Genomic DNA, 27,650 nt, shown 5'->3' with positions numbered 1-27,650 from the left:
ATACTTCCAGATCGTTAAGTAAATAAATAGGAAGAAAACATGATGGGGTGATAATCCTAATTCATTTCTTTTGGTCCAGCAGCTAAATAGATTAACTCAATTGATGTGAAGAGTCCTGGTTTCCAAAGCCTAGAAGCTAGAGAAGAAGTACCATGTTGATTATATATAAGGATCATTCATTCCACTTTACGTATTTTATTTGAATGTTGAAATACTGCACTTACAGAGTATTATATGTTCAAAATTTGAGTGTAAAAGCCATTTTAGTAAGCATTGTAAAAATCAGTAATATAAATAAAGTTAAAGACTCAAAAACATGTCCCTACGATTATGTAGACATATTAAGAACTTTAGCCAATCCTGCCGAATTGGACCATTTGCCTATCTTGTCCAATAGTCTAAATCAGTGTTTCTCAAACTTGGCGACTTTAAGTCCTGTGGACTTCAACTCCCAGAATCCCCCAGCCAGCTATGCTGGCTGGGGGATTCTGGGAGTTGAAGTCCACAGGACTTAAAGTCGCCAAGTTTGAGAAACACTGGTCTAAATCAATGGCCCCCAATCTTTTGGGCACCAGGGATAGGTTCATTGGAGAGAGGTTTTTCTGTGGGCCACAGCATCCCATTGCTGCATGCATCCCGCCAATGGGGCTTCTCTTGTTTGCGTTTTTTTATTTTTTATTTATTTCATTTATTTCATCAAGTATGAATTAGATAACAGATACAAGTACAAACATGATTATGAATACATGAAATGGATACAAACACAAGGGAATATTAGGACAGGGACGGTAGGCATGCTGGTGCGCTTATGCACGCCCCTTAAAGACCTCTTAAGAATGGGGTGAGGTCAGCAGTAGACAGTCTAAGGTTAACGTTTTGGGGGTTTGGGGAAGAAACCACAGTGTCAGGTAGTGCATTCCAGGCGTTGATCACTCTGTTACTGAAGTCGTATTTTCTGCAATCAAGTTTGGAGCGGTTTACCATAAGTTTGTATCTATTGTGTATTCGTGTGTAGTTGTGGTTGAAGCTGAAGTATTCATTGACAAGGAGGACGTTGTGGAAGACAATTTTATGTACTACACTTAGGTCGGATCGAAGACGGCGAAGGTCTAAGTTGTCTAATCCCAAAATTTCAAGTCTGGTGGCATGACGTGTTCTGTTGCGAGCAGAGGAGTGGAGGACTCTTCTCGTGAAATATCTCTGCACTCATTTGATTGTATTAATGTCTGATATGCAGTGCGGATTCCAGACAGATGAGCTGTATTAAAGAATTGATCTAGCAAAAGTTTTGTATGCCCCAGTTTGCAGTTCAATATTACATGTGAAGAAGCTTCGCAAGATTAGGTTAACAACTCTTAATGCCTTTTTGGCAATATTGTTACAGTGGGCTCTGGCATTTAGATCTTTTGAGATGAGTACTCCTAGATCTTTGACTGAGTGGGCGTCGTCTATGAGGTCATATCTGCTCAGCTTGTATATTGTAGTCTGATTTTTTTTTTTTTTGCCAATGTGTAAGGCAGCACATTTGATGGTTGATGGACCAGTTTCTGGCATGCTGCGGACACTACGGGTTGGGGTTGGAATCCCAGTCTCCCAGCAGATATCCTTGAGATATCTACCATCAAGGCTCATAATTTTGACTTTCATGAATTGGCCCAACTCTTTTCACGAAGCCAGCCAAGCTGGTCTTTACATTTCTTGGTCATGAATCATAATGTTTAGTTGCACATTATGTAAAAGCTATTTCCTTTGCTGATTTTTCCAAAATTCAGTTTTATTGAATCAGATCTGGTTCTAATATTTTGCAAAGGGCAAAACAAAAGAGCAAAGGGCACTTACAAACTATTCTATCTTCAAAATTTGAGTGTAAAAGCCATTTTAGTAAGCCATTGTAAAAATCAGTAATATAAGTAAAAATAAAGACTCAAACGCATCTCCCTATGATTATTTAAGAATTAAGTTTTTCCCTACTGATTTCATCCACAAAATAAATAATTTTGCATGCCTCAAAAATATGACCAATTATTCATCTTATTTCTAGACTTAAAAAAAACTCTCCAAAGTCACAACCTTTCCTTACAAGGAAGCTTCCCCACCCTCTTGATCATCTTAGTTGTCTTTCTTTGAATCTTCACCATCTCTGCTATATCCTTGCCCCATGATACCACCCTAGTCTTCTGCAGGATGGGCTTGCTTTCTATCTGCAGAAGAAATTTTGACCTGCTGCATGAAAGCTTTGGTATTGTGCTTTGGAAAGGAATTGGTCAGAGAAATTTCTGAACAGGAATTGGGATCAAAGCAGGCATGTGACAAAGTAGACAGGATGCAGAATTTGCTCTGCTATAAAATCCACATAGGGCTGAACCATTTGTTACGGTATGCAAGGCATTGCCCTCTCAGCCCCAGCGTGCATGTGCGTGCTGGCCAGCTGACTTCGGCCTTCAGTTTCGGCCATTTTTCGCCCTCCGGAGGCTTTCCTGAAGCCTCTGGATGGCGAAAAACAACCCAACGCTCAAACCAGAAGTTTGGGAACGGATGAAAAACGGCCCTATGGGCAACCCGGAAGTCACTTCCGGCTTCCGTGTTGGGCTGTTTTTCACCCTCCAGAGGCTTCAGGGAAGACTACTAAAGCCTCCGGAGGGCCTCTGGGGGGGAGAGGCCATTTCCACCCTCCCCAGGCTCCTACAAAGCCTCTGGAGCCTGGGAAGGGAGAAAAACGTGTCCATTGCACCAAATGTGGGAGGGAGGAGGGGTCACATGCACATGCCTGTGGGGGTTGCATGCATAGAATTATGGCTGTGGGCACACCCACACACGACCCCCCTGCGCTCCCCCTGCTTTTGGTACCTGATGCAAAAAAGCTTAGCCATCTCTGACATAAAGCAATGAAAGAATGCAGCATTGGTCCTGCTGTGTAGTGGATAGAAGGAATGACTTTGAGGAACAGGAGGAAGAGCTTATGCCAAAACCACAGCCAGATAAAGAAACTCGATTCCAGGACAGAGCCGTAATCAAGCAAGACGTTCTGTTAGGGAGGCGGTGGTAGCACAGTGGTTAGAATGCAGTACTGCAGACTGACCCTGCCCACAGCCAGGAGATCAATCCTGACTGGCTCAAGGTTTCCTCATCTTTCCATCCTTCTGAGGTTAGTAAAATGAAGACCCTGATTGTTGGAGGGCAATATGCTGCCTCTGTGAACCACTTAGAGAATGCTGTAAAGTACTTTGGAGTGGTATATAAGCCTAAATGCTATTGCTATTGTTAGTTCTCACAAAGATAAATAAAAGGAAGAAGGAGAAAAGAGCATTCTGACTTGCAAGAAGCTGTTAAAATCTGTTAATAAAAATAGGCTAAGCCTGGATGACTTTGGTATCCTAGTCTGGTCCTACCTTGAAGGACTGAAACTTGTCCCAACTCTAGCTGCACCCTCTGTTTAGCTGATAATCAGCCACAACTATCTAGAATTAAATGTGTGAGCTGGGGAAAATAATATCATGCACTCCTCCCTGACACAGATAAGTATAGGAAGGTAATCCTTTCATAATAGTAGAAAGTCCATAAGAGACGGATTTGAAAGAACTAATATAATTATCCAGAACACTTATCTATTATCCAAAGAGTATGTCACTCTTTTAATAATTTTCCTCACTATTGGAAGTTCATTGATATCGTGATCTGGATTCAGTATTTCTCTTTCATTTGACTCAATGCCTTCTAAGAGATGCATGTTGTCATAACAATTATACATCTATGGTCTGGTGTTTTTCAATGTCAGCAATTTCAAGGTGCGTGGACTTCAACTTGAGTCGCAGCCCAAATATCTTAAAGTCACAAATGTTGCTACAGATGTCTCAAAGGTGCTTCTCCAAAAGACAACTGGACTGATTTCCCCCCCCCCCTGAGCAGGAGTCGTCAACCCGTGGCTCTGGAGCCACATGTGGCTCTTTCATCCCTCCACTGTGGCTCCCTGTTGCCAGTCAGCTACACAATTGATAGGGCTTTCTGTTAGGACAGGTAGAGGAAAAAGGACGCTGGGCTAGGAGGAAACTCTATGGTAGGGGAACCGGACTTCCTGTCAGCTCCAGAATTGGACAGGGGGCTTCCGGTTAGGATCTTTGTGGCTCTTTGTGTGTTTAAGGTTGCTGACTCCTGCCCTTGAGGAAGAAGCACAAAACGTTTCGTTTCTCATCCAAGAAACTTCATCAGTTGTTCTTATCCAAGTTCATCCAGTGATGGAGTTTCTTGGATGAGAAACAAAACGTTTTGTGCTCTTTCCTCAAGGGGGAAAAAAACCAGTCCAGTTGCCTTATGAAAGAACATCTTTGAGACAACTGTGACCTGGATGACTGAGAATCTCCACAGACATGGCTACGGATGATTAAAGATTACGGGGGAAAGCTGAACAGTTGCTGCAATGATTCCCTTGATGTGTTCTCCTTCCCTGAAGTACTGAACTTCTGCTCTTGTTTGTAAGAGAAGGTTAACATGAAATTGGCATGTGGCCAGTTTTGTCTGGAGTAAAGGGCATAATAAATGCCAGAAGCATATGATTATGGTTTACTTCTCTCCTAATTAGATATGATCAGCTTTCTGTTAATTAAATTCTACTGTGGCTTGATTGCTAAAGGCATAAAACTGTCAGGACTTAAGTAAATTTTCCGACTCATGGTTTCCCATCCCCCCTATCCTCTTTGCCATGTATTGTTGCAAAACACGTTTTGTTGATTGAATTAAAAATTCTTTTCTTTCAGAATTTCATGCCTCCCATGTATAAGATAATCTCATGGTTGAAATGATGGTGCCAGGAGAACTCAGGGCCTTGCTCTCTTTACTACTACCATCATATGCATTTTATTCATTTATAATGTTTGTAGACTTCCTCATGGAATCACAGGGTTTGAAGCAGTGATGGGACTCAAAAATACCTGTTCTGTGGGCGTGGCTTAGTGGGCGTGGCTTAGTGGGCGTGGTGTGGCTTGGTGGGTGTGGCAGGGGAAGGGTACTGTAAAATCTCCATTCCCTCCCCACTCCAAGGGAAGGATACTGTAAAATCTCCATTCCCTCCCCACTCCAAGGGAAGGATACTGTAAAATATCCATTCCCACCCCACTCCAGGAAAGGATACTATAAAATCTCCATTCCCTCCCCACTCCAGGAAAGGATACTGTAAAATCTCCATTCCCTCCCCACTCCAAGGGAAGGATACTGTAAACTCTCCATTTCCTTCCCACTCCAGGAAAGGATACTGTAAAATCTCCATTCCCTCCCCACTCCAAGAGAAGGATACTGTAAACTCTCCATTCCCTTCCCACTCCAGGGGAAGGATACTGTAAACTCTCAATTCCCTCCCCACTCCAAGGGAAGGATACTGTAAAATCTCCATTCCCTTCCCACTCCAGGGGAAGGATACTGTAAACTCTCAATTCCCTTCCCACTCCAGGGGAAGGATACTGCAAAATCTCCATTCCCTCCCCACTCCAGGGGAAGGATACTGTAAAATCTCCATTCTCTCCCCACTCCAGGGGAAGGATACTGTAAACTCTCAATTCCCTTCCCACTCCAGGGGAAGGATACTGTAAACTCTCAATTCCCTTCCCACTCCAGGGGAAGGATACTGTAAAATCTCTATTCCCTTCCCTCCATTCCCTTCCCACAAGAGAGCATTCCTGTGCAGGGCTCTTTGATACCAACGGTCGTGGGGAGGGGCAGGTGCGAGGAAAGATCAAGAGCGCGTAGTCGGTTGGGAGACCGGGGTTTTTGGTCATACCCGGTCGTTTGTACCAACCCCTGCATACTAGGTGGTCAGGATCTACAGACCCAAGGCCTGAGACTGCTGTTATGCAACGCGAGGTCCGTTGTCAATAAGGCCCCCCTCATACACAATCTAATTTTGGAGGGGGAGCCGGACCTCGCAGGAATAACTGAGACCTGGTTGGGCCACGAGGGAGGCTTACCCCTCGTGGAAATGTGCCCGCCAGGTTATCGAGCATTTCACCAGCCTCGGGCCCAGGGAAGGGGCGGTGGGGTAGCAGTGATTATCCGGGAAGACTTGGAGCCGAGAGAGTTCACTGTGCCACAGACATCCGGGTGTGAGTCCCTTGTCGTGAGATGGGGCCCAGGGAGGCAGTTGGGCCTGCTGATAGTATACCTGGCTCCTCGCTATACATCAGCGGCCCTGCCTGAACTCCTCGAGCTGATCTCATCGGTGGCGGTTGAGACCCCCAAACTTTTAGTGATGGGGGATTTTAATCTGCCGTCGATGGGAGAAGCGTCTGAGGGGGTTCGGGAGTTCATGGCTTCCATGACAGCCATGGACCTGACCCAATTAATTCAGGGCCCTACTCACGAGGGAGGCCACACGCTGGACCTTGTCTTTGTCTCTGGCCAGTGGACGAGTGATCTGGGAATAGGGGATCCAACTATTATTCCCCTGTCATGGTCAGATCACTCACTTCTCCGGCTTGACTTCCCCGGTGCTACCCCCCGCTGCGGGGAGGCGGAACCGGAAGGTATTAGATGGTTCCGCCCCAAGCGCCTGATGGAACCAGATAGGTTCCAGACGGAGCTTGGGCCACCTCCTGTGGACCTGACCCGCCCCCGATTGGAGGACCTGGTAGACGCATGGAATAGTGCGACTACCGGGGCCCTAGACCGGGTGGCGCCTTTGCGGCCTCTCCTGCGGCGACGAACCACCCTGGCCCCTTGGTTTACCGAGGAGCTAAGGGTGATGAAACGCCACAAGAGACGCCTAGAGAGTCGTTGGAGATCCTCCCATTCCGAATTTGACCGAGCACAGGCACGAGCCTATTTGAGGACGTACCTTGTGGCATTAAGAGCGGCCAAACGTCAACATTGCGCCGCTCTTATTGCGTCCGCAGATAACCGCCCTGCCGCCCTGTTTCGGGTGACTCGCTCTCTCTTGTTTGAGAGACCGCGGGAAGCCCCTTTACAGGGCAGAGCAGAGGAGTTTGGGAAATATCTACAGGACAAAGTCGCTCAAATCCGGATGGGATGGGCCCCTTTCAGTGGTCCAGTTGAGACGCCCGCGGCGAGTCTTGAGGGACCGCTCTGGGAGGAGTTTGACTCGGTTGCCATCGAGGATTTGGACAGGTTGCGTGGACGTCTGCGACCTACCACATGTTTATTGGACCCGTGTCCCTCCTGGCTTGTACTGGCATCCTGGGAGGTTACGCACAACTGGCTCCTGGGCCTAGTGAACGCTTCGTTGGGTGAGGGGTTTCTGCCAGCCGCCTTGAAAGAGGCGGTTGTGAGGCCCCTGCTCAAGAAGCCTTCCCTGGACCCATCGGATCTAGTCAATTATCGTCCAGTCTCCAACCTTCCTTTTTTAGCGAAGGTTGTAGAGAGTGTGGTGGCACAACAGTTCCCACGTCACCTGGAGGAGAATAATTATCTAGACCCGCGCCAGTCCGGCTTCCGACCCGGGCACAGCACGGAGACGGCCTTGGTCGCGTTGGTTGATGATCTCTGGAGGGCCAGAGATAGGGGTTGTTCCTCTATCCTGGTCCTATTAGATCTCTCGGCGGCGTTCGATACCATCGACCATGGTATCCTGTTGCACCGGCTAGAGGGGCTGGGAGTCAGGGGCACCGTTTTACGGTGGTTTGGCTCCTACCTCTCTGGCCGGATGCAACGTGTGTTGGCAGGGGAGCAGAGATCGACCCAGAGCCCCCTCACATGTGGGGTGCCACAGGGGTCGGTGCTCTCGCCTCTCCTGTTCAACACATACATGAAACTGCTGGGCGAGATCATCCGTGGCTTTGGGGTGGGATATCATCTGTATGCTGATGATACTCAGCTATACATTTCCACCCCGAACCACCCCAACGAGGCCGTTGAAATGATGTCCCGGTGTTTGGAGGCCGTACGGGTCTGGATGGATGGCAACCGACTAAAACTCAACCCTTCCAAGACGGAGTGGCTGTGGCTTCCGGCCTCCCGGTTCAACCAGTTGCTTCCATCTCTGGCCATTGGGGGCGAGCAACTGGCCCCCATGGAACGGGTGCGCAATTTGGGCGTCCTCCTGGATGCCCGGCTGTCCATGGATGACCATGTAACAGCCGTGGCAAGGGGGGCGTTCCATCAGGTTCGCCTGATGCACCAATTGCGCCCCTTATTGGACCGGGATGCCCTACGCACAGTCACCCATGCGCTAGTGACGTCTCGCCTGGACTACTGCAATGCTCTCTACATGGGGCTTCCCCTGAGATGCACTCGGAGACTGCAGTTGGTCCAGAACGCGGCCGCGTGGGTGATTATGGGGAGGACTAGATACTCCCCTGTAACACCTCTCCTGCGCGAGCTGCACTGGCTTCCTGTAGTCTACCGAGTGCGTTTCAAGGTTTTGATTATGATCTTTAAAGCACTTCATGGCACAGGACCTAGTTACATGCAGGATCGCATCCTGCCCCATACATCCCTACGACCAATCCGCTCACACAGAGAGGGACTTCTTCGGGTGCCGTCCGCTAAACAGTGTCGGGGGGCGACACCCAGGAGCAGAGCCTTCTCTGTGATGGGCCCAGCCCTGTGGAATGACCTCCCCCGTGACATCAGGATTATTTCCGATCTCCGCTCCTTCCGTGTACAGCTGAAGACCCACCTCTTTCAATTATCTGGCCTGGCTCAACCGTAATTTTTTTCTTATTCCTCCTGACAGTCCATTCAAATTTTTTAAATTTTTAAATTGTGTTATTACTAATGGGGTATTTTAATGGTGATTTTTAACTGTCTAAATGTGATGTAATTTGTTACCTCCTCCGTGCATGTATGTCTTTGTATATGTTTATGTGTTTGTACATATGTTTTATGTTTTATATGTTTTATTGTACGCCGCCCCGAGTCCTGTCTGGAAAGGGAGCGGCTAATAAATTCAAATTTTTTATTATTATTATTATTATTATTATTATTATTATTATTATTATTATTATTATTATTATTACTCCAGGGGAAGGATACTGTAAAATCTCCATTCCCTTCCCACTCCAGGGGAAGGATACTGTAAAATCTCCATTCCCTCCCCACTCCAGGGAAGGATACTGTAAAATCTCCATTCTCTCCCACTCCAGGGGAAGGATACTGTAAACTCTCAATTCCCTTCCCACTCCAGGGGAAGGATACTGTAAACTCTCAATTCCCTTCCCACTCCAGGGGAAGGATACTGTAAAATCTCAATTCCCTTCCCACTCCAAGGGAAGGATACTGTAAAATCTCAATTCCCTTCCCACTCCAGGGGAAGGATACTGTAAACTCTCAATTCCCTTCCCACTCCAGGGGAAGGATATTGTAAAATCTCCATTCCCTTCCCACTCCAGGGGAAGGATACTGTAAAATCTCCATTCCCTTCCCACTCCAGGGGAAGGATACTGCAAAATCCCCATTTCCTCCTGATCAGCCAGGATTTGGGAGGCATAGAATAGATTGGGGTGGGGCCAGTCAGAGGTGGCATTTACCGGTTTATTTATTTATTTTATCAGACTTATTAGTCGCCCCCTCTCCCCACAGGGACTCGGGGCGACGTACACAAGCAACGGTCTACGGACTACAAAGGAGGAGGTAAAAATAAATAAATACAATAATCAGGGAAGTTAAAACCCCAATAAGAATAAAAGTTTAAAAGCTAACGTTGACAATTAAAATTAACCAAGGGGTGGAACAGTTGTCGAGATTATGCCAGGCCGGCTAACCGAAACAGGTGGGTCTTCAGTTTACTGCGGAAGGAGCGGAGATCGGTTGTTGTCCTGATGTCTGGGGGGAGGTCGTTCCAAAGGGTGGGACCCGCCACAGAGAAGGACCTACTCCTGGGCACCGCCCTCTGACAGTCTCTAGAGGACGGCACCCGGAGAAGGCCCTCTCTGTGTGAGCGAATGGGCCGCAGGGATGTATGGGGCAGGACACGATCCCGCAGATAACTAGGCCCTATGCCATGGAGCGCTTTAAAGATGGTGACTAACACCTTGAAGCGCACCCGGTAGGCCACAGGAAGCCAGTGCAGCTCGCGCAGGAGAGGTGTTATATGGGAGAACCTCGATCTCCCCATGATTACCCGCGCGGCTGCATTCTGGACCAACTGCAGTCTCCGGGTGCACCTCAAGGGGAGCCCCATGTAGAGAGCATTACAGTAGTCCAGACGAGACGTCACCAGCGCGTGAGTGACTGTGCGCAGGGCCCCCCGGTCCAAAAGGGGACGCAATTGGCGCACCAGGCGAACCTGGTGGAACGTCCCCCTCGCCACGGCTGCCACATGATCTTCTATAGTCAGCCAGGCATCAAGGAGGACGCCCAAATTGCGTGCCCGTTCCACCGGGGCTAATTGTTCATCCCCGATGGCCAGCGATGGAATGTGCTGGTTGTATCGGGGAGCCGGGAGCCACAGCCACTCTGTCTTGGAGGGGTTGAGCCTGAGCCTGTTGTCACCCATCCAGACCCGCACGGCTTCCAGACAACGGGACATCCCTTCGACGGCCTCGTTGGGGTGGCTTGGGGTGGAAATGTACAGCTGGGTATCATCAGCGTACAGGTGGTATCCCACCCCAAAACCACGGATGATCTCGCCCAGCGGTTTCATATATGTGTTGAACAGGAGAGGTGAGAGGATCGACCCCTGAGGGACCCCACAAGTAAGGGGCCTCGGGGTCGACCTCTGCTCCCCTGCCAACACACATTGCGTCCGGCCAGAGAGGTAGGAGCGGAACCACTGCAATACGGTGCCTCCGATCCCCAACCCCTCCAGACGGCGCAATAGGATACCATGGTCGATGGTATTGAAAGCCGCCGAGAGATCTAATAGGACAAGGATGGAGGAACAACCCCCATCCTTTGCCCTCCAGAGATCATCCACCAACGCGACCAAGGCCGTCTCAGTACTGTGACCGGGCCGGAAGCCGGACTGGCGCGGGTCTAGATAATCATCTTCCTCCAGGTGACGCGGGAACTGTTGAGCCACCACACTCTCAACAACCTTCGCTAGAAAAGGAAGGTTGGAGACAGGACGATAATTCTCCGAACTACTCAAAATTTCCGCTACTGGTTCTCCAGGACTGAATACCTGCTGAATACCACCTCTGGTTTGAAGGCATCTAAGAGATTGTCATATTTTACACCAGTTGTGATTGACATCACCAGTGGTGGGTTCCTACTGGTTCGGCCTGGTTCAGTTAAACCGGTAGTGGTATGGCAGCCTGGGTCGCTGGAACCGGCAGCAACCCAGGCCTCCCAGCCCCCAAACCAGTTCCCTTGCCTCCGCCATCTTGTTTTTTTAGTTCTGCACATGCCCAGAACAATTTCAATTGAACTGTGCATATACACATAGCACGCATCCAGCGTGCGCGAGTGAACCGGCATTAAAGCCGGGCAGAACCCACCCCTGGACATCACCATATCTGATGAAGAATTATCCAGCCTCTGTTTGAAAACCTTCTGCAAAGGGAAGAAACCACCCCAGGCAGTAATCTAGCACACTTCCCTGGAGCCACATGTTCCTAGTCCCTATGATGAGAGAACAGGAGAGAAAACATAATATTTTCATTTGGGGGAATTCAGAGAAACATAATAGGTAATTCCTAATTCTGGCTATTATTACCATCAAACTTTGCCTAGGATGAAGTATTCTAATGAGTATCTATTACTGATTGATTGATTGATTGATTGATTGATGATAACCCCTCTACAATTTGCTGCCCAGGTAAATTGGGAAAAGAATCTGAGGAATGTTAACTAGCAGTCATACTAGCTGCAAAGTCAGAAATTCGAAGTCCTCAAACATCTGGAGAAGGTCAAGCTGGGAAATATTGTTTTAAAAAATACCAGTTGAGAAAGAAACTAAATGGAAGTCGTGAGGTGCATTTCTGAAATGGTTAAATCCTAGATTTAACTAAATGGAAAGGTCCAGGATTATGCCAGGTTAAGTTACTTTAAACAATCTATTAATCAATGATTAATTGTATCCCATTGAAACAATTAAAGGAATAATTAATCTATTACACAAAATATGACACCACATAAACCCAGCTATCTAAAACATAATTCATGGGTATTTTATTTTATTTTTCACTCTCCAGCAAATTATTAGTTCAAAGCATTCATTAATGAATAGCAGCAGTTAGGATTAATTGCCAACATGATAAAAAGAATATTGCTATAGCAAACAAACTAGATTTGATAAAATAATATCTTACACTCCAACCCATCATTTTAATTTGTGGGTAATGCAGTACTAAGCCCAGTGATGGAGTGTTTTAGTGATACATTTAAAATCTCTCTGTGTCTCCCTCCCCCTCCCTCCCTATATTCATTTCTCTCCTTCAGATCTGTTTAGTTTGCAGTTTGAAAAGTTTAAATTGAAAGCTGGGGAGAAGAGCCTTTGATCTGTATCACCTCTAAATATAAACAACATTACAGTTCAAAGTGAAACCTGCCATTCTATATGAATAATATTCCATACAATAACTCACATCACCTTATAAAACTCAGAGAAAATAGACTATTATCTAAAAGTGTCAACTTTGATCTACATCATTTCCTTATTACAAATTTTCTTGTGCCTGAACTTTCTGCTTAGATATAAATGACTTATTTTTCTCTTACAAAAGCTGAGGACTTACTCGCGCCCCCCCCCTCATTTTTTCTCTCCCTGTGAGGAGAGTTTATAATGCTAATCTCTTTTGATCTCTGCTACTTCACATAGAATATTAGTTTATGTCTTAAAATAACAAGATGAAGCTCCCACGGAGTTTGTCAAAACAGCTCCAAACATTAGAGTAATGGCATTGTTTCATAACTATTATGGCTAAATTCTGTCCTAATATGCATTTTATGTAGACAGAAATATAGCAGCATAAGTATATCTAATGAGTTCGTTCCCAGATTTAGAAACACATGGATGGGTGTAGACATAATGGAGAGATATATGTTGTCTTTGAAGTGGAAATAATACATTTCAGGGCTGGCTGCAGCGTGCACCATAATATATAAGCTCTGGTGAATTCCATAGTTGAACACATTTAGATATATCTGAATAAATGCAGAAATTACTTTCAAATGAAAATAAATGCAGAAGAAGTACTGGTTGTTATAACCAGAAGCATCTACAGGCACTCTAAAATCCATTTGCATCTGCCTTGGGAATATTGGTACATGTGGTATTCAATCCAAGCTGAAATTGTGTCCTTCTCACAAGGACCTAAAGCAGTGAACATCATAGGTGCTCTCTCTCTCTCTTTTCTCTTTATTGCCCTCTATTTTTAATTCTCCTAGCATCCCTTTGAAACAGATTTTGGGACTATAAGACTATTACGTTATATGAAAAGTTATATTAAGTGGCCACTTTGAAAAGGGATCCTGGAACTAAAACCAATCCTTTGGAGGCTCACGTGAGATTTTGGTACTATGAGACTATCCTGCCTTTGTCATCATTGGAAAATCAGCTCCCAGACAAAGGCCCTTGGTCCTACTGGAGTTGTCATCCCTTCAAAATCAAAGAATTGGAAGGGGTTGCTTAAATCATTGTCTCCATCATATTAGAGCAGTGATGGCGAACCTATGGCAAGCGTGCCACAGGTGGCATGCGGAGCCATTTGTCAGGGCACGCGAGGCGCTGCCCTGTCAGCTTAAAACGCTTAAAACGACCCTCCGAGCAAACCGGAAGTGACTTCCAGTTTGCTCGGAGGGTTGTTTTGAGTGCTCCGAAGGTGTCAGGGAATTCTCTGGTCCCTGAAGCCTTTGGAGTGCTCAAAACGATCCTCCGAGCAAACCGGAAGTGACTTCTGGTTTGCTCGGAGGGTCGTTTTGAGCACTCCGAAGGCTTCAGGGAAACCTCCGGACGGTCCCTGAAGCCTTCGGAGCACTCAAAACAATCCTCCGAGCAAACCAGAAGTCACTTCCAGTTTGCTTGGAGGGTCATTTTGAGTGCTCCGAAGGCTTCAGGGACTGTCCGGAGGCTTCCCTGATGCCTCCGGGGCCGTCTGAGGGGGGTGGGGAGACTGTTTTCACCTTCCCCAGGCTCCTATAAAGCCTCTGGAGCCTGGGGAGGGCAAAAAAAGCATGTAAAAATGGGGGGCACCTGTAGTGCGCACATGCGCACGGGGGGTGTCGCCCATTGCATTATGGGTGCAGCACACCCACACGACCTCCCTGCGCTCCCCCCACTTATGGCACGTGAGCCATAAGGTTCACCATCGCTGGATTAGAGCCTGAAACCAACTGCCCCTGAGCGATAGCTGTCTAGGTTTTGCTTGAACACAACCAACGATGGGGGAATTCATTACTTCCCTGAACAATTAGTCCCACTTAGTGTTCTGGCTAACTATGAAAAGATTCAACTGGAATCTGCTTTTCTGTAATTGAAATCATGATTCCGTGACCTATATAATGCGGAGCATACTTTGGTGAGTCATGGACATAGAGACAAGTGCGCCAGCTCACTGTCTTCCTTCTATAGAGGAAATTATTGTGCTATGGAGAATCTGTTCCATTTATAGACACTTTATTTCAGAGCTGGTCTGCCATTAAGGTAGAATGATAGTAGCCTCAGGAGAGTAATGTTACAAAGATGACCATTAAGTTAGGGTCAATAAGTACCACATGACCTCTCTTGTACTGTCTGAACTAACTTCTGTCTTCGGGTACAAAACAGAATCACCCATTACCAGAGCCCCTGCATGACAAAAATGAAACATAGTACAAATTTTAAAGAGAAGACCATAGTGGTTCTTGGGAAAAAATACTGCTAAAAATACCTAGAGGTAATAGTTGCATTTGTCCACTCTGGAAGATTTGGGGTTTCAAAATTTCTTCATATGGCAAACTGATTAGAAGGAAAAATAAAGAAGATCTATGTTTGAGCTACATCTGTATTAGGCCCCAGTGTTAACTGGACAGATATGATAATGCACTAATATGATAATACAGGTAGTAACTAGTGTCAGATTATAGATCAGGGTTCTCCCAAAGCGTATTAGAAAGAAGCAGGTGGCAAATGCTCAATTTTGAAAAAAATAATCCTACTATTAAAAATCAGGATTGTTTTCAATTTATGGAAGTTACTCAGTTCCGTTGGCTGATAGACAAAGGGAAGAACCGATTTTATACTAAAAATCTGAGCTGTTGGTTTAGAATAGGTTGACAAGATATGATCCAGTTTGCACGAACCCTTCTGTTCTGACCCAGCTTCCCAAACACGACAAACCCTCTGATTAAAAGATTCCTTTATTAGGAATGCCGGTAGGCCTGAAAAAAAGTTTCTCTCACAGGCTAACAAGTCCATCTGGCTGGAAGAGGAATAGTTGCCTGCCACATCTATTCATTTCCACACACTAGCAATGATGGCTCTTCCTTCCCCAGGATCGGCCCATGGATTTCCACTGCTCTCCTCTCCTCTGCCTTCTGCGCAGCCGTGCCTCAGGCACTGGACTCAGCTTTGCTTGTTTGTGAGGCCCAGTTGCTGTCATGCCATGGACCAGTGCTGGTCCATGGACCAGGGATTGGGGACCCCTGCTCTAATTAGTATTTTGTACTCTGCATCAACAGCAAATGTTGCTGTCAGCCTTCCAACTAATGCACCCAAGGAAGGTAGAACTCCGAGACAGGTATATTCCTCAAGGAATGATTTATTGGATACTTCATATTGACACAACTGATGAAAACTGTCTCTGAAGTTTCCCATGATTTTTACCTAATTTAAAAGTAGAAGTTCCCCCTTTCCCCAAGTCATCAGTCACATTGTCCAATCGAGGTGCTGGCCAGTTGCTTGTTTACTTCACTCCTCCTCCCCACAGCCACCTATTGGAATGTCCTTGGTTCCCACAGGAAAACTTTTTGTTTTGACTACAGAACCCCAGCTAACTATTTCCCCGCTTCCTGTCCCTTCTTCCTCCAAGATGGCCTCAGCTAGGCTCACTTCAAGGTTGACAGTTGCTTTATTCTCACTACACTTACAACTTGAGTGTACAAATTGCTTTACGCTCACTAAACTTGATAATAGCAAATTACTTTTTTTCAGTTGCCCCAACTGTAAGCTAATGATTCAAAGAAGTTACTTAGCCCAAGGAATTAGAAAAGCTTTATTTGACATAGGCTTCTTTCCTCCCTTCTAACCTAAAAGATTAGGAAATTCTTTTTTGATATGCCAGACTTTTGTTTTGGTTTTTTTGAAAAATGCCAAGAAAATAAATGAAAACAGCAGACAGTAGCTCATGGCAAGGTGATATAAAATGTCTTTATGACCTTCCTTCCAAGTTTTAAAATGAGAATTGAGGAAGACTGATGTCTTGATGGATAATTGGTACTTAACTTCTCCCTAACTTGAAGTATCTTCTAAAATGCAGGAAGAGATTTATAATGGTGTTATTGTAGGCATCATATCGTAGGCATAAACAATGTCCTTTGGAGATTGGACCCCCATTAACAAAATAAGTACTGTATAATTTTGTTGGATCTCACCTTGACACATCATCTTCCTCAGAGATCTAGTTATTCGGGTTAAAAATGAATTTGGTTGACCAGTAAAATCAAGAATCTCAAAAAATAAAACTCAAGGCAGTTTTATTTAGATATTTCACAGAGGTGCTGACTAAATTCTGAACTTTCCCAAGACCTTGACATTCCAGATGGAATTATTCCTGGAATGGAGCCAATACCATTCCTGAATATCCATTTTTAATTATGAATGAAAATGTGTGTATACAGGTAAACCTCAATTTACGACCACAATTGAGCCCAATATTTCTGTTGCTAAGTGAGACATTTGTTAAGTGAATTTTGTCCCATTTTACAATCTTTCTTGGCACAGTTCTTGGTGGACCACAGTAGTTGTTAAGTTAGTAACACGGTTGTTAAGTGAATCTGGCTTCCTCATTGATTTTGCTTATCAGAATGTAGCAATATGTGATCACATGATCCCGGGACTCTGCAACCGTCATAAATATGAACTAGTTGCCAAGCATCCAAATTTTGATCACATGACCATGGGAATGCTGCAATGGTTGTACATGTGAAAAATGGTCGTAAGTCACTTTTTTCAGTGCTGTTGTAACATTGAATGATCACTAAATGGAGCATTGTAGGCATGGACTACTGTACTTATACCACATGATTCCTTAATTTCATTCTTCAGATTTGTCTTCATCTTCTGTGGTATATTGGACCATAAAATAAACAAATGTATTGGCTTCATATAGCACACTAAGCCACAGAATGACTCTTGGGGTGGAGTTTTACAATACAGTAGTTCACAAAACCCACCTTGCCTCCAGGTTAAAGCTAACAAAGCAAGGATTTTGATCAGCCAATATAATATGGTGATTAAGGCCTTGAACTGGGGCTGAAGTTTCAGTAGGTTCAGATCTACTGTCAGTCATGGATAATATTTGGCCAATCATTTTCTCTCAGTTCAACCTGCCTTACGGGACAAATAGGTTGGACAGACATCTTCCTCAAGCTTCTGGAGAAAATATGAAATATAAATCTAACCAGCAAAGAAATCAACAAACATAGCATATTGTTTGTGGTTGCAGCCTTTAGGTCTTTAATGAACCTGCTTAATTGCATTGTGTGCACACAGATAATTAGAAATGCATCTGATTTGTCTTAGCTATTCAGTATTCCATTAACAATGGGAAGAACAAAAAAAGCAGTACTCGGAGTGTTCATCAGGTGTGGTAAAAATATCAAGTTGGTAGTCCCAATGGTGTAGTTGAAATTCCACCCATTTTTATTCAGTGCTTCACTTATTTTTCCATACTTTTGGACACTCCTGGAATATAAAATGATACAAACTTATTTTAAAATAAAGGTTTGTATAAATCAACCCTTCTAGGAACGATTACATTAGCGGGCTATTTTTTTTCCCTGTATTCTTCTACAACTGTATTTTCACCAGTACAGTATTATGTTATTTCATGTATTTCGTTAGACGGCAAGGCTGCTGGTTCAACTAAGTTCTGATTAATTCAGGCGGTGGTGGATTAGGTCAGTTTATATTGCCATTTGCTATGATTGCATTCTCTATACAATGTGGGGTTTTTCACCGTATCCAATTACATGAAACCGTTTCACCGTTTCAGTGGTAGATGGCTCTTCACACAATGAAAACATGACAATTAAATGCTGACAACATTCGAGGCCTGTACAAGGTTGTTTGAAGAAGTAGAATGGATTAGGATGTACCTAGTGCTTGCATCATTGAAAGGCTTAGAGTACCAGTTCTCTGATCAAGCTTACTGTAATTTTCGGAGTATAAGAAGCTCCGGAGTATAAGACGCACCTTAGTTTTTGGGGAGGAAAATAAGAAGAAGAAAAATTCTGCCTCTGCCTATAGGCATCCATGGTATTCAGCTGACACATGATAACAAGGTCAGCCAATGAATAGGCATAGCAACTAAGTCAGCGAATGTGGGCTATTTGGACTCTGAAATTTGCTGTGTGAGCAAGGAGGAGACAGGAAGGAGCCTGGCTTAGCCAAGAACTGAAAGTGAAACTGCTTGTGTTTTGCTTGTATTTATTGCTACCTTGGAAAACCTGCTTTTGGTAATGTATTGTATATTATTATTATTATTATTATTATTATTATTATTATTATTATTATTATTATTATTATTATTATTATTATTATTATTATTATTGCATCAACAGAAGTGTATCACAGCGGCCAGTTGTTTCGCCGAATTTGGCATTAATTACTAGTCAGGCCCCACCCAGGGGCCTAGGACGTCGTAACGTATTTTCGTAATATGTGTGCAGATCCAAGCAGTGCAGCCTTTTGCATTTGACTGATGGTGATTTTGTCAATTTTTAACTGTTTTAAATGTAATTCCAGTGCTTTTGGAATAGCACCCAGTGTGCCGATTACCACTGGAATTACCACTGCTGGTTTGTGCCATAATCGTTGGATTTCGATTTTTAAGTCCTGGTATTTCGCGGTTTTTTCATATTCCTTCTCGGCGACCCTGCTATCACCTGGTATTGCGATGTCTATGATCGTAACCTTATTTTTCTCAACCAGTGTGATGTCTGGTGTATTATGCGCCAGTATTTTATCCGTTTGTATGCGAAAATCCCACAAGATCTTGACCATCTGACTCTCGATGACTTTTTCAGGCTTATGTTCCCACCAGTTTGTTGCTGTTTTAATATTATAATTTTTGCACAAATTCCAGTGGATCATTTGTGCCACTGAATTGTGCCGCATTTTATAGTCAGTCTGTGCGATTTTTTTTACAGCAGCTGAGTATGTGGTCAACAGTTTCATCAACTTCTTTGCAGAGTCTGCATTTGGCATCATCAGAGGATTTTTCGATTTTGGCCTTAATGGCATTTGTTCGGATAGCTTGTTCTTGCGCAGCCAGGATTAGTGACTCTGTTTCTTTCTTTAATGTACCTGTTGTTAACCATAACCAAGTTTTTTTACTGTCCACTTTATCTTTTATTTTTTCCAGAAATTGACCATGTAATGCTTTGTTCTGCCAACTCTCCATTCTTGATTTTATCACATCTTTTCTGTATTCTTGTTTCGTCTGTTGGGCCTTCAATAAATTTTTGTTCTTTACTTCGATTAATAGATGTTCTTGACTTTCTTTTAAATAATCAGCCAGTGCATGTTTTTCTTCTTCAACTCTTTGCTTCACTTGTAATAATCCTCTGCCACCTGATTTTCGGGGCAGGTATAGTCTATCAGTGTCACCACGTGGATGTAAATCAAGTATGTTTTTCCAGTTGTCAACCATTCATCAATTTGACCATTTTGTAAAATTTCATTCAGTTGCCTGGCCAACATTGCATGTAAACTGGTCAGATATTTGAGCCAGAAACCATGTAATTGATCATTTCCAGGTGATGTCCAATTCTTTACTTTTTTTACTCGATTTTTGACCATCTCAGTTGTTATTTCTAATACTTGCATTTGTTTGTTACCAATGCTTCCCTCAAAGTCATGTATCCACTTTGCTTCCTTATTGTAGTCCTTTGCATTTCCCCACAATTCTTTCCAGAATTCAGCTGTGGCCTGCTTTTCTGGTTTTTGACTTTTGGTGCCACCATTCACATTAAGACTTTGATAAAAACGCCGTTGGTCTGATCGAAATTGTTGATTTTGTTTATACTGGATGATTCGTGCCTCATATCTTTCAATTTTTCTAGCTGTTGCTGTTATCTGCTGTTTTACAATCTCTACAGCTTCATTGATGTTTCTTGTATCCAATCTATATCTTCTGATTAGCTGATCTATGATTTTTCTGTTTTTAAGCCGTTGCTCATGCATGTTCTTTAAGTTGCTAGCATCTGCCCTTAATTTTTTGACTTTTTGTTCTAATCGGATTTTCCACTTTGGCTTTGATGCTTTTTCAATTGTGTGATTAGGTACTTTGATTTTAATGCCTAGTTCATTAGTGACTATTACAGCTGCACTGTACATTAACTGATTTGTTTCCAAGATGGATCCCGATTCAATTGTTGAAAGCACTGCATTAACCATTTTCATGATAGGACCCAAAATTTTCTTAGGGACAGTTTTTAATGATGGTAAACGTTGCCTTTCCTCCCTAGCCAGAAAATGCTCCATGATCTTGTCCTTCAGTTCATTTTGTTTTTGAGTTGGTTCATAAGTTGGTTCAATGGTAACTAGTTCTGGTGGTAGTGTTTTTATTTCCTCTCCGGCAGCTTCCTCTGAGAGTTCTCCTATGATTTCTTTAGTTGTATCATGAGTATCACTTATTTCCTCTTGTGATGTTGTTGTTGTTTTTTTGCAATTTGCCTGAATTTCCTCAAGTTCAACTTCGCTAAACACTTTATTTCGTATAATAAATCGCCTTTGATCTGCTAGTCGTTGTCCACTAACATTTGAATCTGGATGTTGTTGTTTCCATAAATCATACATTCGCTTTAAATAGCCTCTTTTTTTTGGCTCTGAGTTGTAATAACAGGCCATTATGGCACAATTTTCATCTGCACTATATTTCTGTCGTTTTGTTGGCTGGTCCACTTGTAGCCCACTTGTCGACGGATGCCCAGGGACCTCAACATCCGCCGCGGCCCTTGTTAACCCGCGCGACGACCGATGCGGTATAGAATTTTTATTCATTTCTTTCACCATGTTGTATGGGTTGGCGAGTTTTTTTATGGGGCCAGGTTGCCAACCTGACCCCAACCCTCCTCCTTTCTCATCCGGGCTTGGGACCGGCAATGGCGGAGTTGTTGTTGTTGTTGTTGTTGTTGTTGTTATTATTATTATTATTATTATTATTATTATTATTATTATTATTGAATCCTGCTGAATCAGTTACTGTGCTTTCTGAATGTGGTTGCTGCTGCAAACTCTGACCAGCCAGATCAGCTTCAGCACTTATTTTCACCCTCTTTTTGGGGGGGGAAAGTGCATCTTATGCTCCAAAAAATACGATAAATCTTCCTGTGATCATCTGGTCATCTAAAAGGACCTAGGACAGTCAAGAAGCCATACAACTAAAACATACATTTCACAAAGGAAAGGGCACAAGAGTAAAGAAAACAGGAAAATTTGATCAGTGCCACAACTGAGAAGACTTTTTCCTAACAAGAATGAGGTCATAGTTGCCATAATGATGGAAAAATATACTCTACATTCATGGTGACTTCACAGCTGAAACCAGTTTACATACCATTGTCCTGATGTTGGATGCAGATAATTAAGTCACGGATTTCAGGATGTATGTCTTATACATGCCCATGAAAACCTATGAACAGAGCCAAAGCAATGCTTCCCTCCTGCAGATTCCAAGTTATCCTTCACTCTCTGTTCCTCCTTCTCTTTTCTTGAAGACTATCCAGAAATTAGAACTCATAAAGGATGTACAGATATCAGTTGGGAAGTGACCAAGATGTGAATGACTGTAAGCAAGGACTCTTGGTCCACAAATTGGCACAATTGTTTGCGCAAGACAAATCTGTGCAAGCAAAAAGGGAGTTGTCATTATGAAATTCAAACAAGTGGGACAATGCGTTTGTTTACCAGACAATAGATGAGAGCTGATTGCTGCTCCTCCATTAGCCAACAATCGACAATGGGTTGACTCTTGTTCTCTGGCAGCTCTGGAAAGTTGCTGGCTTATTCCCACTGTATCCTCATAAATTATTTCATCAAAACTCCTGAAACTATAGCTCCTTGTGAATGAATGAAAGGTTGGTTGACTAGAAGTGATCCCTCACTAGCATTTTATTGGTTGAATGTGGCATGGATTCATTTTTATTAATTGGTACAAGAGCAATCTTATTTTATTTTGATGAAATAAAATGATGACTGTCTGTATTTTAGCTTGAATTAACTTTTTTAAAAATATGATTTTTTAATCTCACATCCAATTTTAATGAGCAATAGTCCTCTTTTATTTTGTTTAAAAAAAGGAAAGGAAAATGATTCTCTGGGGTCAACTTCATTCTGAAGCTTCTACTTAGTTTCAACTGAAGAACAAGGTGAGAACTATTATCATTCACCAGGCCCCAACAAAAAATATATTTGCAAAGATGCTTTTTACTTCTCACTGTGTCAGTATTGATAAAGCCTTTGATGTACATATACTTCAAGTGTCTAGCCCAGTGGTCGGCAAGACGCGGCTCGCAAGCCACATGCGGCTCTTTACACATTTTAATGCGGCTCTTCTGTGTGCTGGGCGCCCGCTCCCCTCCCTCCCACTGTTCCCTCTAAGGTGTGCGGCTGCGCGCCCGTGCAGGTGGCAAGAAAACACTGCGCAGCAGTTTCCAACTGCCGCGCAGTGCTTTCTGCTGTCACAGGCGCCGGAGGCTGGGGAGGTCCTTTGCAGACGGCTAGAACTGGCCGCCCGCAAAGGACCTCCCCGGACTTGTTTTGGTGAGCGCGGGGCGACTGACGCCAGGAAAGCAAGCCTGGGGAGGAGGTCCTTTGTGGGTGGCCAATCCTAGCTGCTTGCGCCCAGCGCTGCAGCTAAAGTAAAGCCCCTGCCGCTACCGGAATATCTGCTGCCGCCTCCTCCTCTAACAGCACCCGACGCTGCGGCAGAGGTGAAGCTGCCAAAGCTCCCGCCGGCGCCCCCTACCCCGCCTATGGCAGCGGCGCCTCCCCTTCCGTTCGGAGCACCTGAGTTGGCCCCCGCGTTACCCTGCCCCCTCCTCCTCTGCTGTGCTTTTGAGGAGCCATGAGGCCGCGGGAGCCAGTAGGAAGGTGGCGGGGGGGGCAGGAGCAGGGAAAAAAGGCCTCATGGCTTCTCAAAAGCATGGCGGCGGTGGAGAAGGCAGCAGGGCTAACGCGGTGCTCCGAGTGGAGGGGGCGCCAGCGGGAGCTTTGGCGGCTTCACTCCAAATGTAGTGGTGCTGTTGGAGGAGGAGGAGGAGGAGGCAGTTGTTGTTCTGGTGGCGGCAGGGGCTCGTCGACATCTTCAGCAGCAGCCCTGCCCCCTGTGAAAAAAGCCGAAGATGGATCCACGCAGATGACATCGCCGCAACATGACTGGAGGAGGAATTCTGGGAGTTGAAGTCCACAAGTCTTCAAGCTGTCAGGTTTGAAGACCCTGGGGTTTTTCTTTTTTCTAAAGGGTTAGGGGTGCAAGGGTCTTGCAACTTGACAGCTTTAAGACTTGCATGCTTCAATGCCAGAGTTCCTGAGCCAACATGACTGGAGGAGGAATTCTGGGAGTTGAAGTCCACAAGTCTTCAAGCTGTCAGGTTTGAAGAACCCCTGGGTTTTTTTTTTCTAAAGGGTTAGGGGTGCAAGGGTCTTGCAACTTGACAGCTTTAAGACTTGCATGCTTCAATGCCAGAGTTTCTGAGCCAACATGACTGGAGGAGGAATTCTGGGAGTTGAAGTCCACAAGTCTTAAAGCTGTCAGGTTTGAAGACCCCTGGGTTTTTGTTTTTTTTCTAAAGGGTTAGGGGTGCAAGGATCTTGTAACTTGACAGCTTTAAGACTTGCGTGCTTCAAATGCCAGAGTTTATTGAAACTAAAAACAGTGTACCATCCTATGTATTTTCGGTTTTAAAAATGTGGCTCTCAAAATAAATTTCAATCGTGGTTTTGGCGAGATTTGGCTCAGTTGAAAAAAAAGGTTGCCCACCACTGGTCTAGGCCACTTTGAGGAGTGATCTGACAATCACCATTTTTCCTGAGAGAGTTAGTGAGTAGACTAGGTTTCCCCCAAAAAATTGAGATATAAGAAATGTTTGCCACTCCAATTAACTCCTAAACCTTCATCTCCTCCCACTTATGACTGCAGGACTGTAATTTTGTTGCTCGTAACCTTACAATTTATATTGATATTGATTGTTCCTGATTGCTTTTTTGTACCCTATAACTACCATTAAGTGTTGTACCTTAGGATTCTTGATGAATGTATCTTGTCTTTTTATGTACACTGAGAGCATATGCACCAAAGACAAATTCCTTGTGTGTCCAATCACACTTGGCCAATAAAGAATTCTATTCTATTCTATTCTAGTCTAGTCTAGTCTAGTCTAGTCTAGTCTAGTCTTTCTAGAGACCTCTAAACTTGTAGCAGCTATATTTGAGAATGTCAGCATATTCCTTAATTCAGGGGTGTCCAAACTTGGCAACTTTAAGACTTGTGGACTTCAACTCCCAGAATTCCCTAGCCAGCTGGCTGGGGAATTCTGGGAGTTGAAGTCCACAAGTCTTAAAGTTGCCAAGTTTGGACACCTCTGCCTTAATTCGTTTCATGTGTTATGCTTTACAAGTTGACATAGTACTTGTTTAATAACCACACATTCAATGAATATCCAAACTTACAATAGCACTGAATGAATGATAGTTATGAACAGTTTCTGGAGTTATGGACATTGCAGTGACCCTGAGCCATATTATCGTGATCCAGGTACTTGATAACTGGCTCATGATGAAGATATGGTAGCAAGCCACAACGCATGATGGTGATTTCAGTCATTCCTTGCTGGCTTCCCACAAGCAAAATCAGTTATAAAAAGTTATATAAAATTATTTTATGCTTTTCTATTAAATATGTAGAGATAGCTGCCTTGGCTAGCCATAGTGGCACAGTGGTTAGAATGCAGTACTGCAAGCTACTTCTGCTGACTGCCGGCTGCCAGCAGTTCAACAGTTCAAATTTTCAAGGTTGACTCAGCCTTCCGTCCTTCCCAGGTCAGTAAAATGAGGACCCAATTTTTTTTGGGGGGGGGAGGGGCAAGATGCTGACTCTGTAAACCACTTAGGGAGGGCAGTAAAGCACTGTAAAATGGTATATATGTCTAAGTTCTATTGCTATTGCCTTTTCACCAGTCATTACTTAAAGATTGTGCAATAATAGCATTTTAAACAACGAGATATTGTTCATTACATTTGTTTTGGACCCAATTGGTACCTTTTTGTTTTGTTATTTAAAATAGCACAAAATAAGACAATTTGCTCTAAATGCTTTCTTTTAGTTTTTATTATTTTAGTTTTAATTCCGCGTGGCTTTGTTTTTCCATGCTAATGAAAAGCCCGGAAAACGAACAATGAAATACGATTGCAAAGTCAAGCACTTCTGTCCTCCGTCCTCATTTAAGAAAATGAAGGCTTCAGATGAGATTTTAATTTATGGGAACGGGTTCTGCATTAAATGTCAAGAAACACTGGAATAGAACATATTAATGGGAGGTAAAACAAAGTAGACCACGCCGCCTTGGCACAATTGAATATGTCATTGAAAATCGTGTTCCAAAAATGTGCAGTCACAGAAAGAATTATTTTTTGGATTATTTAGCTGGCTTTTACTGCCTTGATCTTCCAATGCTCTTCCTTCTCCACTTAGGGTCCTCCAGGATAACAAAAACAAAATCACCCAGAAAGCATTTAGAGCAAATTGTCTTATTTTGTGCTATTTTAAATAACAAAACAAAAAGGTACCAATTGGGTCCAAAACAAATGGTGAAAAGGCAATAGCAATAGAACTTAGACATATATACCACTTTACAGTTTGCTCAGAGGGTGGTTTTAAGCATTCCGAAGGCTTCAGGGACTGTCCGGAGGCTTCCCTGACGCCTTCGGAGTGCTTAAAACAGGGGTGTCCAAACTTTTTGCGAGGAGGGCCAGATTTAGTGAGGTGAAAATGTGTGGGGCGATCATTCAGCCTGACATTCTTTGAACCCTTAACATTAAATGCGAATTAACTACCGTATTTTTCAGAGTATAAGACGCACCAAGATTTTGAAGAGGCAAATTTTAAAAAAAGTTTTTGCACTCTCCCACGAAAATGGGCCTATTTTTTAAAGGGCATGAATAGCCTTTAAGAGGCTTCTAGAGTGCTCCTGGGGGCTAGGGAGAGGGCAAAGTTGAGCAAAAAATGGCCCGTTTTTTGCTCATTTATGCCCTCCACAGCCCCCAAGAGCACTCTGAAAACCTCCTAAAGGCACAGCCATTTTGGTGAAGGGGGCAGAGTTTTGGGAGGCAAAAAATGCTGTATTCAGTGTATAAGATGCACCCATATTTTTAGCCTCTTCTTTGAGGGGAAAAAGATGCATCTTTATACTTCAAAAAATACAGTATTTTATGAGAGACTAAACAAATAACTCCAGTGGGGAGAAGAGGCTGCAGGCCGCTTGAAATTTGAAAAAGGGCCACATTTGGCCCCCGGGCCGCACTTTGGACATGCCTGGCTTAAAACCACCCTCCGAGCAAACCGGAAGTTACTTCCGGTTTGCTCGGAGGGTGGTTTTAAGCGTTCCGAAGGCTTCAGGGACCATTCGGAGGCTTCCCTGACGCCTTCGGAGTGCTTAAAACGACCCTCCGAGCAACCCGGAAGTTACTTCCAGTTTGCTCAGAGGATTCTTTTGAGCGCTCCAAAGGCTTCAGGGAAGCCTCCTGAAGGTCCCTGAAGCCTCCGGAGGGCCTCTGGGGGGGGGCAGGGGAGGCTCTTTTTGCCCTCCCCAGGCTCCTATAAAGCCTCTGGAGCCTGGGGAGGGCGAAAAAAGCATGTAAAAATGGGGGGGTTGCGCATTGTGTGCGCATGCGCACTGGGGGGTCGCACATTGCATTATGGGTGTGGCACACCCACATGCGACCCCCCTGCGCTCCACCCACTTGTGGCACGCGGGCCAAAATAGGTTCGCTATCGCTGGCATAGGTCCTTGCTACCTGAGGAACTGCCTCATCCCAATGGGATGGACTCACCCTACTAGTGTAGAAAAAGAGACATTGTGCAGACTTGGTCAATCAAGATTTTTTTGCTGGTGGGGTCCAGGAGAGAACTCTTCTCTGCTATGGTGTCCATCCTCTAGAATACCATATAACCTCCACCCCAAGGTGAAATCTACTCCTATCCTTTGGGCCTTCTATAAAGGCTTTTAAAACCTGGCTCTGTTGATTGGGCCCGGACCAGGGCATGCATTCCTGGAGGTAGTTCCTGCATTAGAAGATCCCTGCTCCACTTCATTGTATACCCTAATGCCACCATCTTAGCTACTCCTTTGTTAATGTTAATGTATTTATTTCCTTAATGCTTTAATCTTTTACAATATTGCTTTATTCTAAGCCGCCCTCAGGACAGCAAGATGGGTGGTAAATATATTTAAATCAATCAATCAATAAGTAAGTAAGTAATAATTGACCTTCAGGGCTCTCTAACAGTTGCTGGTAAGAAGTCTTTGAAAACATGGAAATCAGTGGAAAGTTCAAATGAGTGGGA

The 27,650-nt window shown here is 44.2% G+C and overlaps 1 protein-coding gene across 3 annotated transcripts in view; it reads left to right on the top strand.

Annotated features, from left to right (window-relative positions):
* NLGN1 (neuroligin 1) overlaps positions 1 to 27,650 on the top strand; it is an 835,713-nt gene that overhangs the window by 280,833 nt on the left and 527,230 nt on the right. The window lies entirely within an intron of this gene.

Source organism: Natrix helvetica (genome assembly GCF_964273705.1).
Source record: "Natrix helvetica genome assembly, chromosome: 5".
NCBI classification, from domain to species: Eukaryota; Metazoa; Chordata; class Lepidosauria; order Squamata; family Natricidae; genus Natrix; species Natrix helvetica.
Note: the sequence above shows the minus strand (reverse complement) of the source record. Positions and strands in the feature narration are given on the sequence as shown.